Genomic DNA, 17350 nt, shown 5'->3' on the forward strand with positions numbered 1-17350 from the left:
GATGGAGAGACAGATGGAGAGGAAAACCTAAAGTCGCTATTCCGGTGAAACCGGTAGGAGACTAATAATAAGGCTTTTTGGGGATCGGGCCAAAAACGATATGTAGAACAAGTCTTAAAAAGTTATGGATGGATTAGGACGAAACTTGGTGGACAGGTTGTGTGTCTGACAAGGACGAATCGATTCGATTTTGGTGAAGATCGGGATCCATATTTTAATTTAAGTGATTCTTCACCATTGAGAGGAGAGATCGGGCATCTCGTATTTCAAAACATGTTCGAGTTATGACAAAACTTTGTGAATTAGTTGGTTTGGTCAAAATAACGAGCCGATTCGATTTTGGTTCTGGTCTGAATCCAGATCCGGCCTATCAGTGGGATCGAAAAGGTAAACTGCTCAGTCTGGTTGAGGTGTGCTCAAATACGAAGTGTTGTTCTAGTTGTTGTTTTTTTGTGTCCATAGTTGATGCTCGTGGAAGAGCTAGGTCTGGTACACTGAACGGATCAGGAGGGATCAGGACAAAAAGAACAGTAGAGAGAGAGGGGGAAACACCAACGAAGAGTTGAAGGCCAAGATGGAGGGAGGGGGACTTGGACAAATAATGGGTGTGGGGAGTAGAGGATGCATGGGATGGACAAAATGGACACGGAAGGAAACTCTCAGGAGGAAAAACTGTGAATTTGAAAGGAGGAGGGTTTGGGGTGGGGTTACAGAGGGTTGAAAAGATCATGGTTTGGGATTGGCCCTGGATGATGGTGAAGAGCTTTCTTGAAGACCTGGAGGAAAGGACGAGATTGATGAGAATGTAGAAGTTGGATCCACATGCAGGAAAAAAGAGGAACAAATGAGTGGAGTTGAGCAGTGATTCTGGATTCAGGTAGTTTCATCAGAAGGGGTTGATGGTGGACAGGTTGTCCACCTGCACCTGCAGAAACATGGGGAAACGGGGCGACAAAGCACGGAAAGAGAAGAGGGTGCAATAGCTCTCGCTGTTATTTGTGGTTACATGATCTCCCTGGATGATACAATTGTATACATCTATCTATAATTCCAGTAATCTCTGTGTGTCTGTGTGTCTGTGTGTGTGTCTGTGTGTTTGTCTGTGACCGCTGTTTCTCGACAACCACGGGTCCGATATACTTGAAACTTGCCAGGTATATTGCTGGGGACCCGAGGATGTGCCTTTTCAACGTTTCATATTAATCGGACAAGTAGTTACCGAGCTATGGCGATTTCTTTACCAAACTCCGCAAGCCGTTCGCTTTGGACCAAACCATTGCATGTAAATAGAGGGGGGGGGGGATTGTCACCGTACTCGCAAGCCGTTCGCTTTGGACCAAACCATTTCATGTAAATAGAGGGGGGGGATTGTCACCGTACTCGCAAGCCGTTCGCTTTGGACCAAACCATTTCATGTAAATAGAGGGGGGGGGGATTGTCACCGTACTCGCAGGCCGTTCGCTTTGGACCAAACCATTTCATGTAAATAGAGGGGGGGGATATAATTTTAGATATATATATAGTACGGGCATGCCCTAGTTTGATCAAAGTCATTCGTCGTGAGTTAGGCCATATAAGGAGAAAATACCAGTTGATCGTCCATGGCCGCTTCCTTTGCAAAATCGAAGATTTCTCAAGTATATTGGTTGGTCTTGTGCGTTATTACTTGCTGGAATAGATTCTGGCAAGTATGTTGGTTGGTTGATTTGTCTGTCTGTCTGTCTGTCTGTCTGTCTGTGTTTGTGCGCAGTACTACATCTACATCGTTGCACATAGCATCGCCATACTTTACACACATATTTGCCTTGCCCTGGAATAGACTGTGCCAAATTTTTAACTCTCTAGGTCCAAGGTCAAGCTCAAGGTCAAGCTCAAGGTCACCCAAAACGTGAAATCGGGGGGGGGGGGGGGGGGAGGGTCGAGTTTTCATTTAAAATATATTTCAAACCACAATAATTCTAAAAGTACAAGAGATATGCATACACTTACTGTTACTGACATATAGGGAGTCACATACGACATTTCATTTGGCACCATGACCTTTGACCTTGAAAGGTCAAACTCAAGGTCAAAAATAGTTTTTTTTACTAATAACTCTGTCAAACATTATCCGATTCCCTTCGAACCAACACCAAAATGTTCATTATTCAATTCCCGAAAAATAACACGTGGCATAAAATGGTCAAAAATGCTTAGTTTTCATTATTTTTGGGGTCAAAGTTCAGGGGGCCAAGTTTTCATTGAAAATATATTTCAAACCACTATAACTCTGAAAGGACAAGAGATATGCATACACTTACTCAGTTACCTCCATTGCTTAGCGGAAGAGATTGATGGTGAAGATCGGGATCGCCCACCATGTATAGATTTCCCGCCATTTTGATCCAAAATGGCCGATAAAAAAGTACATTCCGGCAAGTCCTCGGTCTCTGACCGATTTTTCATTCTGTTTGTTCCTTGCAAAATCGAATATTTTTCATGTATATTGGTCGGTTGCGTTTGTGGTTCTGTCTGTCTGTTTGTCTGTTTGTTTGTCACCGGCCTGCAGATCACAATTCTAAACCGATCGTCACGAAACTTCACCAAGTTGTATAGGTCGTCCCAATTCAGAAGCCTATTGTTTTTGGGGTCAAAAGGTCAAAAGGTCAATATAGGCCAAAGGTCACCAACTTTGCCAAATTTCTAAAATCCTCAATTTTCATCCGATTGACTTGAAATTTTAAGAGGACTTGCATATCTGGTCACTGAATTCAACCACCAAGTATATTTGAGGTCAACATAGGCCAAAAGGTCAACATAGGCCAAAAGGTCAACATAGGCCGAATTTCTAAAATCACCAATTTTCATTTGATTGACTTGAAATTCTAAGATGATTTACATATATGGTCACTGAATTCAACCACCAACTATTTTTGAGGTCAACATAGGCCAAGTTTTTAAAATCCTCAATTTTCATCCGATTGACTTGAAAATTGAACAGCATTTGCACATTGAGTCAGTAAATAGGGAAACGAACTATTTTTGAGGTCAAAGGGTCAAAGGTCAACTCAAGGTCAACCTTACAAAATCATCATTTTTCATCTGAAAAATCATCACTCTTCTTCCTGTTGACCCGAGCTTTGATCAAGATTGTCAATTTTAATCTTGATGAAATGGACAATTTGCTGTGTCAATGGAATTTTTTTCTTGGGGTTGGGGGTGGATTTTGCAAGAATCGTGCTCCGCATGACGTCTTTTTGTCTGTCTGTTTGTCTGTCTTTTTGGTTGTCTGTTTATCTGTCTGTCAATTGCCTACAGGTCACAATTTTAAACCGATCTTCGCGAAACTTCACCAGATGGTAGAGTTGGTCATAAGGAAGAAGCGTATTGATTTTGAGGTCAAGGTCATCTTGAGGTCTAATTTCTAAAATTGTCATTTTTCATCTGATTGGGTTGAAAGTTGAACAGCATTTGCATATTGAGTCACTACATTGGGAAACCAACTATGTTTGACGTCAAAAGGTCAAAGGTCAACTCAAGGTCAAACCTATAAAATCATCAATTTACATATAAAAATCATCAATTTTCATCCAATGAATTTGCAGATTGAAGAAAATTGCACAGTGCATCTATGAATTGGGAAACCAACTATTTTAAGGTCAAAAGGTCAAAGGTCAACAGAAGGTCAAACTTTTAAAATCATCAATTTTCATCCCAGAAATCATCAATTTTCATCCGATTAACCTGCAGATTGAAGAAAATTACATGGTGCATCGCTGAATTGGGAAATCAACTATTTTAAGTCAAAAGGTCAAAGATCATCTTAAGGTCAAACTTCTAAAAGCATCAATTTTCATCTGCAAAATCATCAATTTTCATCCGATTAACCTGTAGATTGAAGGAAATTACATAGTGCATCACTGAATGGGGAAACCAACTATTTTAATAATAAATAATTTATAATAAATATATATTTATATAACTTCTTATAAAATTATATATTTATTTTATGGCTTCTTCTTATATTATATAAACTTTTTATAGCGGCAGCACTGAGACCTGTAATGCCGCTTTCCGTTCTCTGTACTGACATATCGTATGCACGATATGCGAGCAATACTGATCTGTCTACATGTCTGGGTACATAAGTTCCACGCAGCTGCTGCTGTAAAATTCAGAGCATGCTTCCGATTAAAATGATGCAAAATACGACTGGTATTTTGCGAGACGCCATGCCTAAAACGAGAAATTTGCGTGATGTATGTAGTTTTTTTTTGTATTTTGCCATACATTTGATATTAGTTTAGAACTGTGGAGTGTTTTTTAAAAGGCCCAGTGAGTGTGTACGTGACGTGTCGGGAATATGACCCACGTCATGATGTTTGTTTAGGGGTAGAAAACTGACACGTCAATTTTTGGGGGGGCTTTTTTGAAATGTATGCCATGCACATGGTGGCCATTTTGAAATGTATGCCATGCACATGGCGGCCATTTTGAAATGTATGCCATGCACATGGCGGCCATTTTGAAATGAATGCCATGTACATGGTGGCCATTTAAAAAAAAATAACAAACAACAAATTAAAAGGGCCTCCTTCCTTTTTTGAAAAAATCGATACAATCAACTGGTATTTATTTATTTGGCCTTATCTGTCCCCTCATGACTTGATGAATGGACCTGGAAAAGGCCTGCACGGGATGTAGCAAAATATAATTATTACGTCATAACTTCATCAATCTTGAAAAAAAATCGATCTTGATATTGAATATTGAAACAAAAATATTGATTGAGCTTGTGAAAGTCAAGTTTGGTTCACGAGCGGCGAATAGTTTCATCATTATCCTACATTCCTACAAGGCAACAAAGAGAGGACTGCAAGGAGTGCTCCATACTGTCTGGAATGACTCTCAGAGCGGTCTCATGGCGCGAGACTCGACAACAACCCCTTGGGGAGTCTCATCTGAAACCTTGTTATTGAGGAAATCTCGATGGGCCTGGAGGAATACGTGAGAAATCAACAGACAGCACACTTTTCACACATGAACTCTGGGGGAAAGCAGGGGTCCTCATGGGGGAAATTGGGGTTCGGGTGAGTTATTTTTAAGATAAATACTGTATAACTCGTTAAGAGGAAATGGTCACGAATAGTTTGCTTGTTAGTCACCCACATGAACCCCTGGTTCAGATTATAAACCCATGGTTCGTATTATGAACCCATTGCTCGTATTATGAACCCATGGCTCGTATTATGAACCCATGGCTCGTATTATGAACCCATGGCTCGTATTCTGAAACCATGGCTCGTATTCTGAACCCATGGCTAATATTATGAACCCATGGCTTGTATTATGAACCCATGGCTCGTATTATGAAGCCATGGCTCGTATTATGAACCCATGGCTCGTATTATGAACCTGAAGGAGCTGCGCTCCAACGCGAGTCGAAAGAATTGACGCGACCAAAGACGGAATTCGTCCGAGTTGCTTTATTGAAACAAAACAGCTCAGGTATTCTGACAAGCCCGTTTATCGGGCAGCAATATATATACACATTTATGCCGGGGCGTTTGCCCGGGAAAACCGAGACCGGGTATGCCCGGGTGTCAAGGGCGAGTCCTGGAAAGGCAAGTTTGGACATGCCCGGGCGTCCTGGACGCGGCCTGGCAAGTCGAGGCTGGGCGTGCCCGAGCGCTCTGGGCGAGCCCTGGAAAGGCGAGTCTGGACATGCCCGGGCGTCCTGGACGCGGCCTGGCAAGTCGAGGCCGGGTCATGCCTGGGCGCTCTGGGCGAGCCCTGGAAAGGCGAGAGCGGGCATGCCCGGGAAAGACGAGACCGGGCGTGCCCGGGAGGTTCGGGCGTGCCCGGGAACAGCGAGTCCGGGCATGCCCAGGAGAGGCGCATCTGGGCCCGTCCGGACGAGCCCGGCATGGCGATCGCGCCCTGGCCGCGTACTGGCAGGTGCAAGGCGATTGTGTACATTCAGCGGGAACCGCTACACACGCCCATCCAGAATCGACCTGCACCGGCAGGGTCAATTTAAGGGGGGTCCGGATGACCCGGCCGAAGCGACCCCTGGAGGGTTGTGGGGGGGGGGGGTCCGATCTGGTGGTGGGTGGTCGAGCGGGGGGAACTGTAGACGGGGGGCGGCCTCGCCGCGGAGGAAGGGCCAACCGTGGTGGTCGGTCGACATCCACGTGCGCCGGTTTGAGGCGGTCCACAGAGATCCGGTCCGACCGGCCGCCGACGTCGATGACGAAGGACTTGTCGCCCCGTCGCAGGACCTGGAAGGGCCCGTCGTACGGCGGCCGGAGTGGCCCCCGGTGCGCGTCATGATGCACAAAGACGTACTCCGCTGTGCAAAGCGCCGGGGGGACGTAGGACTGGGGGCCACCGTGGCGGGACGTTGGCACGGGGGCAAATCGTCGGGCGGCCTCCTGGAGGTCCGAGCGCTGGTGTGCGGCGGACCAGGGACTGGTAGCGTCAGGCACGAACTCGCCCGGGACGCGGAGCGGCTGGCCGTAGATGAGCTCGGCGGCGGTTGCCCGGAGGTCCTCCTTGGGGGCCGTGCGGAGGCCCAAAAGGACCCACGGCAGCCGGTCGGTCCAACCGTCGTCCTGAAGGCCGGCCATGAGTGCGGCCTTCATGGAGCGGTGAAACCGCTCGCACAACCCGTTGGCTTGGGGGTGGAAGGCCGTGGTGCGGTGCAGCGTGACCCCCAATGAGCGGGCGACCGCGCCCCAAAGTTCGGACGTGAACTGTGGGCCGCGGTCGGACGAGATGTCCGCCGGTGCACTGAAGCGCGCGACCCAGGTGGCGATGAACGCCTGCGCCACGTCGGCGGTGGTGGTGGAGGTGAGGGGCACGGCCTCCGGCCACCTGGTGGTCCTGTCCACCATGGTGAGCAGGTGGGTGACCCCCCGCGATGGGGGCAGGGGACCCACCAGGTCCACGTGGACGTGGTCGAAATGCCGTGCAGGCACGGTGAAAGGTGCTAGCGGGGCCTGGGTGTGGCGGTGGACCTTGGCCCGCTGGCAGGCCGTGCAGGCGTTGGCCCAGTCGCGGACGTTCCGTCGAAGGCCGTGCCAGACGAAACGCGCCGACACCAGCTTCTGAGAAGCTTTCCGGCCCGGGTGAGAAAGGCCGTGGATGGAGGCGAAGATGCGGCGCTGCCAGGAAACGGGCACGATGGGGCGAGGCTGGCCCTGGGAGACGTCGCAGAGCAGGACGGTGCCCGCGAAGGGGATGTCGGCCAGGCGGAGGCCCGTGTCCGCCGCCCGGAGGGCCTGCACCGAGGTGTCGGTGGTCTGGTCGGCCGCCATGAGCGCGAAGTCCACGCCGAGGTGGACCGCGTTCGCGCTGGCCCGAGAAAGACAGTTGGCCACGGCGTTGTCTTTGCCGGCGATGTGCCGGATGTCCATGGTGAATTCCGACACGGCGGAGAGGTGGCGCTGCTGGCGGGCCGACCACGGCTCCATGACTTTGGCCATTGCGTAGACCAATGGCTTGTGGTCGACGAAAGCCGTGAACGGGCGGCCCTCCAGGAGGTGTCGGAAATGGCGAACGGCCAGGAATAGACCGAGCAGCTCGCGGTCGAACGTGCTGTATTTAAACTCGTTCGGCCGGAGCTGCCGGCTGAAAAAAGCGAGTGGCTGCCAAACCCCGTCCACCCATTGTTCATGGACGGCGCCCACCGCGTAGTTGGAGGCGTCCGTAGTGAGGGCGATGGGCTCGTTGAGCACCGGGTGAGCCAGCAGCGTTGCGTCGGTGAGGGCCCGTTTTGCGCTCGCGAAGGCCGCGTCCATGGCCGCGGACCAAACAATGTCATGCTTGGCCGGCTTGCCCCGGAGGGCCTCGTAAAGGGGCCGCATGAGCTGAGCAGCGCGGGGCACGAATCGGTGATAAAAATTCACCATGCCGAGGAACTCTTGTAGGGCCTTGATGGAACGGGGACGCGGGAACGTGGTGATGGCCTCGACCTTGGTCGGCAGTGGCACGGCCTCGGTCTTGGTGATGCGGTGGCCCAAAAAGTCAACGGTCGTCGTGCCGAAGTGGCATTTGGCCGGGTTGACAATTAAGCTGTGCTCGCTGAGGCGACCGAACAGTGTTCAGAGGTGGAGGAGGTGCTCGGCGCGGGACGTGCTGGCGACGAGGATGTCGTCCAGATAGACGAAAAGAAATGGCAGGTCGCGCAGCACGCCGTCCATTAAGCGCTGGAACGCCTGGGCCGCGTTCTTGAGGCCAAATGGCATCCGCAAAAAGTCGAACAGGCCGAACGGCGTGATGACGGCCGTCTTCGGGACGTCGGCCGCCCGGACAGGTACCTGGTGGTATCCCCGTATCAGGTCAATTTTGGAAAATATGACCCGTCCCACCAAACGGGCAGAAAAGTCCTGGATATGCGGGATCGGGTACCTGTCGGGGGTGGTAGCGTCGTTGAGGCGGCGGTAGTCGCCACACGGGCGCCATCCGCCCCCCGGCTTTGGCACGATGTGCAGTGGTGAGGCCCACGCGCTATTGGAGCGCCGCACGATGCCGAGGTGCTCCAACGCGTCGAACTCGGCCTTTGCCATGGCGAGCTTGGCCGGGTCGAGGCGGCGGGCCCTGGCGTAGACCGGCGGGCCCGTAGTGGGTATGTGGTGCTCGATCCCATGCCGCACTGCGACGGCCAAAAACGTCGGCCGCGTGAGGGCCGGGAATTCCGCGAGCAGGCGAGCGAACTCGTTCGCCGCCGGGAGGGCGCACGCCAGTTCGGTCGGCGCGGAGCTGCTCATCGTGCACGCCAGGGAGCTGAAGGTCTCGGCATTGACAAGGCGACGACGTTTGACGTCGACCAGCAGCCCGTGCGCGCAGAGGAAGTCGGCGCCCAGCAAAGCCATGGGGACGCAGGCGGTCACAAAGGTCCACTGAAAGCGCTGGCTGCCAAAGCAGAGGGTGACGTCGCGCGGGCCGAAAGTGCGTATGGCCGAGCCATTAGCAGCGACCAAAGAGGGGCCGCAAACGGCGTCCCGCCTGTCCTGCTCGGAGGCGGTATGATGCTCAGTTGGGCGCCGGTGTCACAAAGGAAACGCTGCCCGGACGCTTTGTCCCGAATAAAAGGCAAATTGCCCGAGTGGCCGGCGCTCATGGCTGGGAATGAACGCCGGCCCGGCCGTTTCCCGACTTGCTGAAAGTGCATGGGGGTCGGCACGTCCGAGCCTTGTGTCCGAACCTGGCGTGGTAATAACACCACGCCTGGTCAGGTGGAGGCCCCGGCCGTCATGTCGGAAGCGGTCGGCGCGGCGTGGCGGCCGCCAGTTGCACCGGCAGTTCGGCCTCCAACCGCGCAGGGCGCTCGGGCGTCGCCTCGGACGGCGGCAGGCTCCAGGTAGCCACGCCGATGTGTTGGCCCGCCGAGGAGATCTTATCGGCTTCCCTGGCGAGGGCGTGGGGATCGGTGATCGACGTGCCAGCCAGGGCGAGGCGTACCGGGTGAGGCAGCTGGCGAAGGAACAGCTTGCGGAACAGAAAATCCGGAGAGTGCTCACCGAGCAACGAGAGCATATAGTCCATGCGCTCGGACGGGCGCGTGTCGCCGAGCTCGGGCAGGGCGAGCAGGCGCCGTGCGCGTGCCGCCGGTGAGAGGGCGAAAGCGTCGAGGAGGAGTGTCTTCAGCGCGTCATACTTTTCGGCAGCCGGCGGGTGCTCGAGGAGGCTCAGGGCGCGGGCCGCGGTGGCGGAACCGAGCGCTGCCACGACGTGGTGGAAGCGGGTGTCGTCCGCGGTGATGCCTCGCAGGGCGAACTGGGAGTCCGCCTGGGCGAACCAAACAGCCGCGTGAGCCTCCCAGAAGGTTGGCAGTTTAACAGTCACTGCCGTGTCCATGTCGGTAGGTCACCAGTGAAGGAGCTGCGCTCCAACGCGAGTCGAAAGAATTGACGTGACCAAAGACGGAATTCGTCCGAGTTGCTTTATTGAAACAAAACAGCTCAGGTATTCTGACAAGCCCGTTTATCGGGCAGCAATATATATACACATTTATGCCGGGGCGTTTGCCCAGGAAAACCGAGACCGGGCATGCCCGGGTGTCAAGGGCGAGTCCTGGAAAGGCGAGTCTGGACATGCCCGGGCGTCCTGGACGCGGCCTGGCAAGTCGAGGCTGGGCGTGCCCGAGCGCTCTGGGCGAGCCCTGGAAAGGCGAGAGCGGGCATGCCCGGACGCTCTGGGTGAGCCCTGGAAAGGCGAGTCTGGACATGCCCGGGCGTCCTGGACGCGGCCTGGCAAGTCGAGGCTGGGCATGCCCGGGTGCTCTGGGCGAGCCCTGGAAAGGCGAGAGCGGGCAAGCCCGGGAAAGACGAGACCAGGCGTGCCCGGGAGGTTCGGGCGTGCCCGGGAACAGCGAGTCCGGGCATGCCCAGGAGAGGCGCGTCTGGGCCCGTCCGGACGAGCCCGGCATGGCGATCGCGCCCTGGCCGCGTACTGGCAGGTGCAAGGCGATTGTGTACATTCAGCGGGAACCGCTACAAACCCATGGCTCGTATTATGAACCCATGGCTCGTATTATGAACCACCCATGGCTCGTATTATGAACCCATGGCTCGTATTATGAACCCATGGCTCGTATTATGAACCCATGGCTCATATTATGAAGCAATGGCTCGTATTCTGAACCCATGGCTTGTGACCTATACAGGACACCAAGATATCTCAAAAATTTGTGGACGGATTCGAACAACACTTGGTGGACAGGTTGTGTGTGTGTGACAAGGACTAATCGATTCGATTTTGGTGAAGATCCGAATGTGGATCCGGATACGATAATTATTTAAAATCTTAAGTGATTCTTCACTATTGAGTGATATGGCCAAAAACGATATGTAGCATGATATCTCAAGAAGTTGTGGACTGATTCGGACGAAACTTGGTGGATGGGTTGGATGTGTGACAAGGACGAAATGTTTCAATTCAAGTTCAGGTCCGAATTCAGATCCGACCTATCAGTGGGATACATAACGTAAACGGTTCAACCTGGTAGAGGTATGTATGCTCTCTACTGAGTGCCTATCTAGTCCACAAATGTATTGTTTCTCCATTACGTGATGAATGTATAAAGCTTTTGCAGGAGCTTCAAATTATTGTTAAAAAAAAATAAAAGAACATGGTCTTGTAAAAGGGTTTGAGGAAAATAACAGCAAAATAATTTTTTTTATCATATTTATTTATTTATTTTATATTTTATGTTATTTTTTTGTTTATCCTCCCTTTGTTGGACACATAGGGCTTCCGAGGTGGTTTGAATGGCAACAGGTTACAATTCTAGAGAGGTCGCCAATCCGACGATATTCCAATGAGAGAGCGGAATTTGAAATTTGAGGGTGCTGGTGATAACATGGTGGTCTTTAATGTCTATGAACTACTGCTATTTTCGGGAAATCAATCTCAAAGACTTATCCGCTGTAATACCTAACTCTGGTAGTCATCATATGTAATAATTCGTCCAAACATTCTGGTGTTTTAAATAAGTAACTTGGAAATATCTAAAGGGGTGTATTTGGGTCTACGGAATCCAATGTTGGTCACATGGACCGTGACTGCTGTGTTGAGAGCAAATTCAATTTCTATAAAGACAAAGGACACACGAGCTGGTTTTCCCAAGGAGACCACAATCACAAACAATAGGGCACGTGCTGCCTCCTGGGGAGTGGAGGGGAGTAGAAGAGAACAGTGAGCATAGAGATCAACGTTCAATTACCTCGATCAATGCACGGCCTGCTGCACTGAAAGTCTAGCACAGCAAGCATGGCACAGCCAATCTAGCTGATGTGCCGACACATGGACCCCCAGCAGAGATCTCGGAAGGGATGAGAAATTCCTTCCTTCCTCGGGAGTTTTCAAAGAATTTAAATTTCAGCTGCAGATATGAACCTTTGTATATGGTGTGTTCAGAATGGGCACCCCACATACACAGAATATATGTATATACATACCATTTTTTGACAGATCTGTTCTTTACAAATGTAATCATTTATTGAACAGTAACTGCTATTCCTAGAGGGAATTAATATTTAAAGGATATTGTAAATGATAACAATTCTACAAGACCTGCCTATACTTAAAGAGGAGCCCAAATTAAAAAAAAGTTCTGAAAAACATTGAAAATCATCAATCACTGTCTAATTTGAAAGGTAGATATTTTTTTAAAAAGTGTTGTGCCAATCACAAAGTGTTGAAAATAGCGTTAGAGCATCGGATTCGATTTCACCAGTGACGTCACACCATGAACTCACCTTGATCCAAATGGCAGCTTTACATAGAAAACAGTGTTTTCCGAGCTCGGATTCCGATATTGGTTCCACCGTCATTAGCAATTCTGAAGGTTATCAGTATGTTGAAACTGATCAGTGGAATCGTGAAGAAACTATTGGAGACAAAATTAGTGATGGAAACGCTTTCAGGGGAATTGTGGAGCCATATGGTTTTGAGCCTCATGCGAGCAATTCAGACGAACATGGCAACAATGGAGGTGTTAGTGAAGATGCAAACGCCAGTTGCATGTTCAATACAGATTGGTAGATTTTTCTTTTCCATTCAATCATTGGTTTCTAAGGGATTATGTATTAATTGATTCATCAGTTATATTATTCCAGAAAAAATACGGCACGGCACAGTAGGACATGGCATGATACAGCATAGACACAACCTGTCGGCGACCCTCATTAATGAGCAAGGACATGGATACACCCTAACATCCCATAAAATAACATCAAGAGAAACAAGAAAGGTGATACATCTACTGTAAATGGATAATTTTAAACTGTTTGCACCAAATGACGAAAAATTGGCAGAACAACTGAAATTAGTGAAACGATTCTCCGACATCCAAATGGAACTTAACCTAGATAACTATGTCAAGTGCACATTCATGCAAGGTAGACCAACAAAAACTGAAAACATAAAAATCGACCTAGATACAACAATACAGGAGCTGGACAACGAAGCATCACACAAATACCTTGGAGTAGAAGAGTGCCACCAAAGTTGTCATATAAACAAATGCACAAAAAAATTACCAAAGAATACCTGTGTAGAACGAGGCCGATCCTGAAAACATATCTCACCCCAAGGAACAAAATCAAAGCCATAAACCAACTAGCCGTTCGTTCCACTGTTCCAGCACAGCTGCAGAATAGTAAACTGGCCAGAAGCGGATATCAAAAAACTTGACATCAAAACAAGGAAACGCCTCACTATCCACAAAATGTTCTACAAAAATCAGTACATCCCAAGAATGTACCTGCCGAGGAAAAAAGGAGGTGGCGGCCTGATGGAACACAATCAAGTGCACAGAGCGACGACTGTAGGATTAGCAGAGTATGTGAAAAACTCAACAGACTACCAAATACAATTTGTGTACAAACATGAACACAACAAGCCAGAAAAGGTATCTCTCACCCACCTTGCAAAAAACTTCCAAAAGCAGGTGTGAATGAAAGATGTCATGCACTAAACCGAAACTGCAACAAATACAGCCCCAACGATTTCAAAAAAGACAAAAGAAAAATACAAGATCAAATACCAGCAGATATATAGTGACAACTGGGAGAAAGACAAAATAGCAGGAAAATGGAAGAAAAGTGTTGGACAGATTGGGAGTAGACAAAGAAGATTCTTTGGAATGGCTAAAAAGAGGTCAGCTCAACTGGGATGGAGAACTAATCATTAGAAATGCCCAAGACCAAAGACACTACACAAATGGCTTTAAGAAAATGGCGGGACTGAGTCAATCGGCCAAGTGTAGGTTCTGCAAGGTAGAAACAGAAGGTACGAGCCACCTCCTATCAGGATGTAAAAGTCTCATGTCAGAACAGATGTACACCCAAACACACAACACAGTATGTAGAGTAATCCACTGGCACATCTGCAAAAGTCTCAATATCCCAGTTCCACAAAACTCGTGGAAACATGAACCAAAAGCCATCATTGAAAACAAGGAAGTAATGCTAACGTATGACCTAATATGACATAAATGGAAGTAATGCTAACGTATGACCAAGGATGTAATGCTAACGTATCATTCCATGAAGTGTGAACATAGAAAACAAAGCATTGCGACCGGACATAGTACTCAGATACAAAAAGGAAATGACAGCATTGCTGATTGAGATATCAGTACCCAGCAATTGTGGCCTAAACAACGCAGAAATCAAGAAAATGACCAAATACCAGGACCTCAGAAAATGAAGTGAAAAGATTGTGGAATCTGAAGAGTGCCACAATTGTACAAGTGATAATTGGGGCATTGGGAATGATAAAGAAGAACCTTACAGATATCTTTAAAAAAAACATCCCTGGGAATATTACGACGAACAAACTGCAGTTGGAAGCTGTCCATGGCTCAGTGACGATCCACAAAAGAGCCCTCGGAACAAAACTTTGAAAACAAGAAAACCTCACAAACTGGACCATGAATCATAATCCCGAATAGTGAAACAGAGGTGGATACTCCGAGATCGGGGATGACTCCGTTCCACCTTCTGAACCCCGAATATGCAGATAACAACCAACGACACACACACACACACACACAAACACACACAAACACACACACACACACACACACAAACGCGCACACACACACACACACACACACACACACAGGTTCGTGAATTATAGCAAGGATATAATATATACAGTATAAATAGGTGTATGCCTCTGACCATTTCATTGGTTGTAGTATCATAATGAATCAGACTACAGCGGCCATTTTTGCTAACCAGACGAAGCACCTCTCTCTTGAGCTCCACTTGCCGAGCGGCTAGGCGAGCGACTTACAAAGCGGTTGATACGGAACGACTGTCTTGGCAAGCTGCTTGCTAACGGAACACCTCCTGAACTCCATCTCCATATACCACAAGGCCAGGCTGGCCAGCTAACACGCAAGGGAACGTTGTGGGAAGCGTACGTTACCTGATAGTAAGTGTGAGCTTTCAAAATCATGACATCTTAGAACATAAAGATTAAAGAGTAAAAACGTGCCTGGTTCCATTGTGGCTTTATCTGTGTGTGGCCACTCTGGCACATTTCACATACGACCTTTCTGATACACATTTCACCGGCATGGCTCATTAAAGGTAAACGAAGCTGCTCCCACCTCCCAGTGTTTGAAAGGTCATTGCACTGGAGACCGTTTGACATTAAAAAAAATTTTTATTATTAAACCATGTTTATCAAGCACGACAAATGTTAAAACTTTGTATTTATTTGTTTAGATATGACGATTGTTCAATAAGAAGCCACAACATAGTCCTTCTACACTTATACACCGCCTAAGGGAGTTTACACTTTATTTCTGTTTCTTCACCTCTTGTTATTTTGTCAATTTACTTTGCTTTGTAAATTAGATGTAATACATCATTAAAAGCCTGTTTTTGTTATTTTTTATTTGGAGTTATGTGATTGTTCCCAAAATAGTATTCATGTCAGTGTGTGCTGTGTCGATGCCGTTCAGTCACTCAAGCCTTTCACTCAAGCCTCATATAAGTCCTCACTATCAGCTGTGATGTTTCCATAGTTGCTAACATTAGTCAGGTTCACTATGTTTTTTCGTTCAAAATCATGGTAGATTAGCAAACCTATACATTTTTGGAAACGTTATTACATGGAAAATCTGAAAATCAATGTTTACATTTGCCAATTCCGACCAATTCGATTCGACCAATTCGACCAATCGACCAATTCCATTCGACCAATTCGACCATTCGACCAATCGCTTCGATCGACCATTCGGCCAATTCGATTTGCCAATCAATTTGACCGACCTTTGCTTGTGTGGAACGGACTGTGAAAACGATGCGGACTATATTGTCGGATACGACACACAGGACAGTGATGACGAACTCTAAATGGCATATTCTGTAATCGTGTATGTTTGATGCCATTGACTGCCTGTGTATATTTTGTCATTGACTGCCTGTGTAGATGTGAAGTTATACTGACTGCATGTGTATATATGATTTTGCCGACTGCCTGTGTATGTTTGGTGATATGAATTATTGTGACACATTTTGATGTTATTAACTGCCTGTACAAAATGATAACATGTATTTGATTATGCAACTTATCGCGAATATAAAGACAGTATTTTGCAATTCAAAACATTTGATTCGTGTCTTACCATTCCCCATAGCACTAATTTGATACTTTCATTGGATTCCTTGTCCCTGAAAATATAGGTTTAGTATATTTTAAAAAGTTTTTAGGGTAATTAGAGGTAGAAATAGAACAAAAAAAGGATTTTACAGTGGCCATTTTGAAAATCCAAAATGGCCGCCATACAGGTATCTCTCCAAATGTAAACATTGATTTTTAGTTTCCTTATGCTATAACCTTTCCAAAAATGTATAGGTTTGCTAATCTACCATGATTCTGAACGAAATATAATTTATTGACATAGTGAACCTGACTACATTGAGAGAAGAAAGCAGCACCACGAAAAGGGTCCAACACGTGAAGCGAGGGAGCGAAGTCACCCACAAGATAGGGTGCCACCCCCCCCTCCAATAGTAGGGAAATTTTGTATATTTTTCTCCGAAAATTTGGACATTCTAACACACTCTTTAATGCAAAATTAAAGCAGAATAATCACGTTTTCCTGCTGAATTTAATATTTTGTTATGGTTTTTTTTTTTACATGCAACTCCTGAATATGTTTAATTGGACTTTGCATTGCACAACACACTAGGGCGGTATGCTTACACATTGTGTAAGCAATAACGAACCGTGCTGCGTACGTAGGTACATAATAGAAACTTTATGATAATAGGCAAGCATCCCTGACCTGCTGTTAGATATCAATTTAAGCCTATTTATTTATTTATTTTACAGACATATTTACTTTTTTTTGGTTTTTGTTACATATTCATTTACGTTTTTTTAACGTACATTTGCATTTACGGACGCTTTTTTTTTAATGGACATCATTGTCATGTTTATTTCACAGCTTACAGTTATATAAATTACAATATTCAAATGCTAGATATTGATTGAGGTTTTTTTCCGTATGCGTTTACAGTTTTTTACATAAGTTTTCTTTTTCAGACGCTTTTCGTTTTTTTAATTTACGGACATTATTGTCATGTTTATTTCATATTTTACAGTTTAATATATAAATTACAATTTTCAAATGCTGGATATTGATTGATGTTTTTTTTTAACGTATACATTTATGTTTTTTTACGTAATTTTTCATTGAGATTTGTATTTCACAGTTTACAGTTATAGAAATTATAATATTCAAATGCTAAATATTGATAGAAGATTTTTTTGTTTATCTTACATATGCATGTACATTTTTTAACGTAAATTTTTATTCATGGAAGCTTTCCGACGGTTCTGT

Source organism: Myxine glutinosa, chromosome 1, assembly GCF_964187855.1.
Source record: "Myxine glutinosa chromosome 1, kmMyxGlut1.1, whole genome shotgun sequence".
In the NCBI taxonomy this organism is placed as follows: domain Eukaryota; kingdom Metazoa; phylum Chordata; class Myxini; order Myxiniformes; family Myxinidae; genus Myxine; species Myxine glutinosa.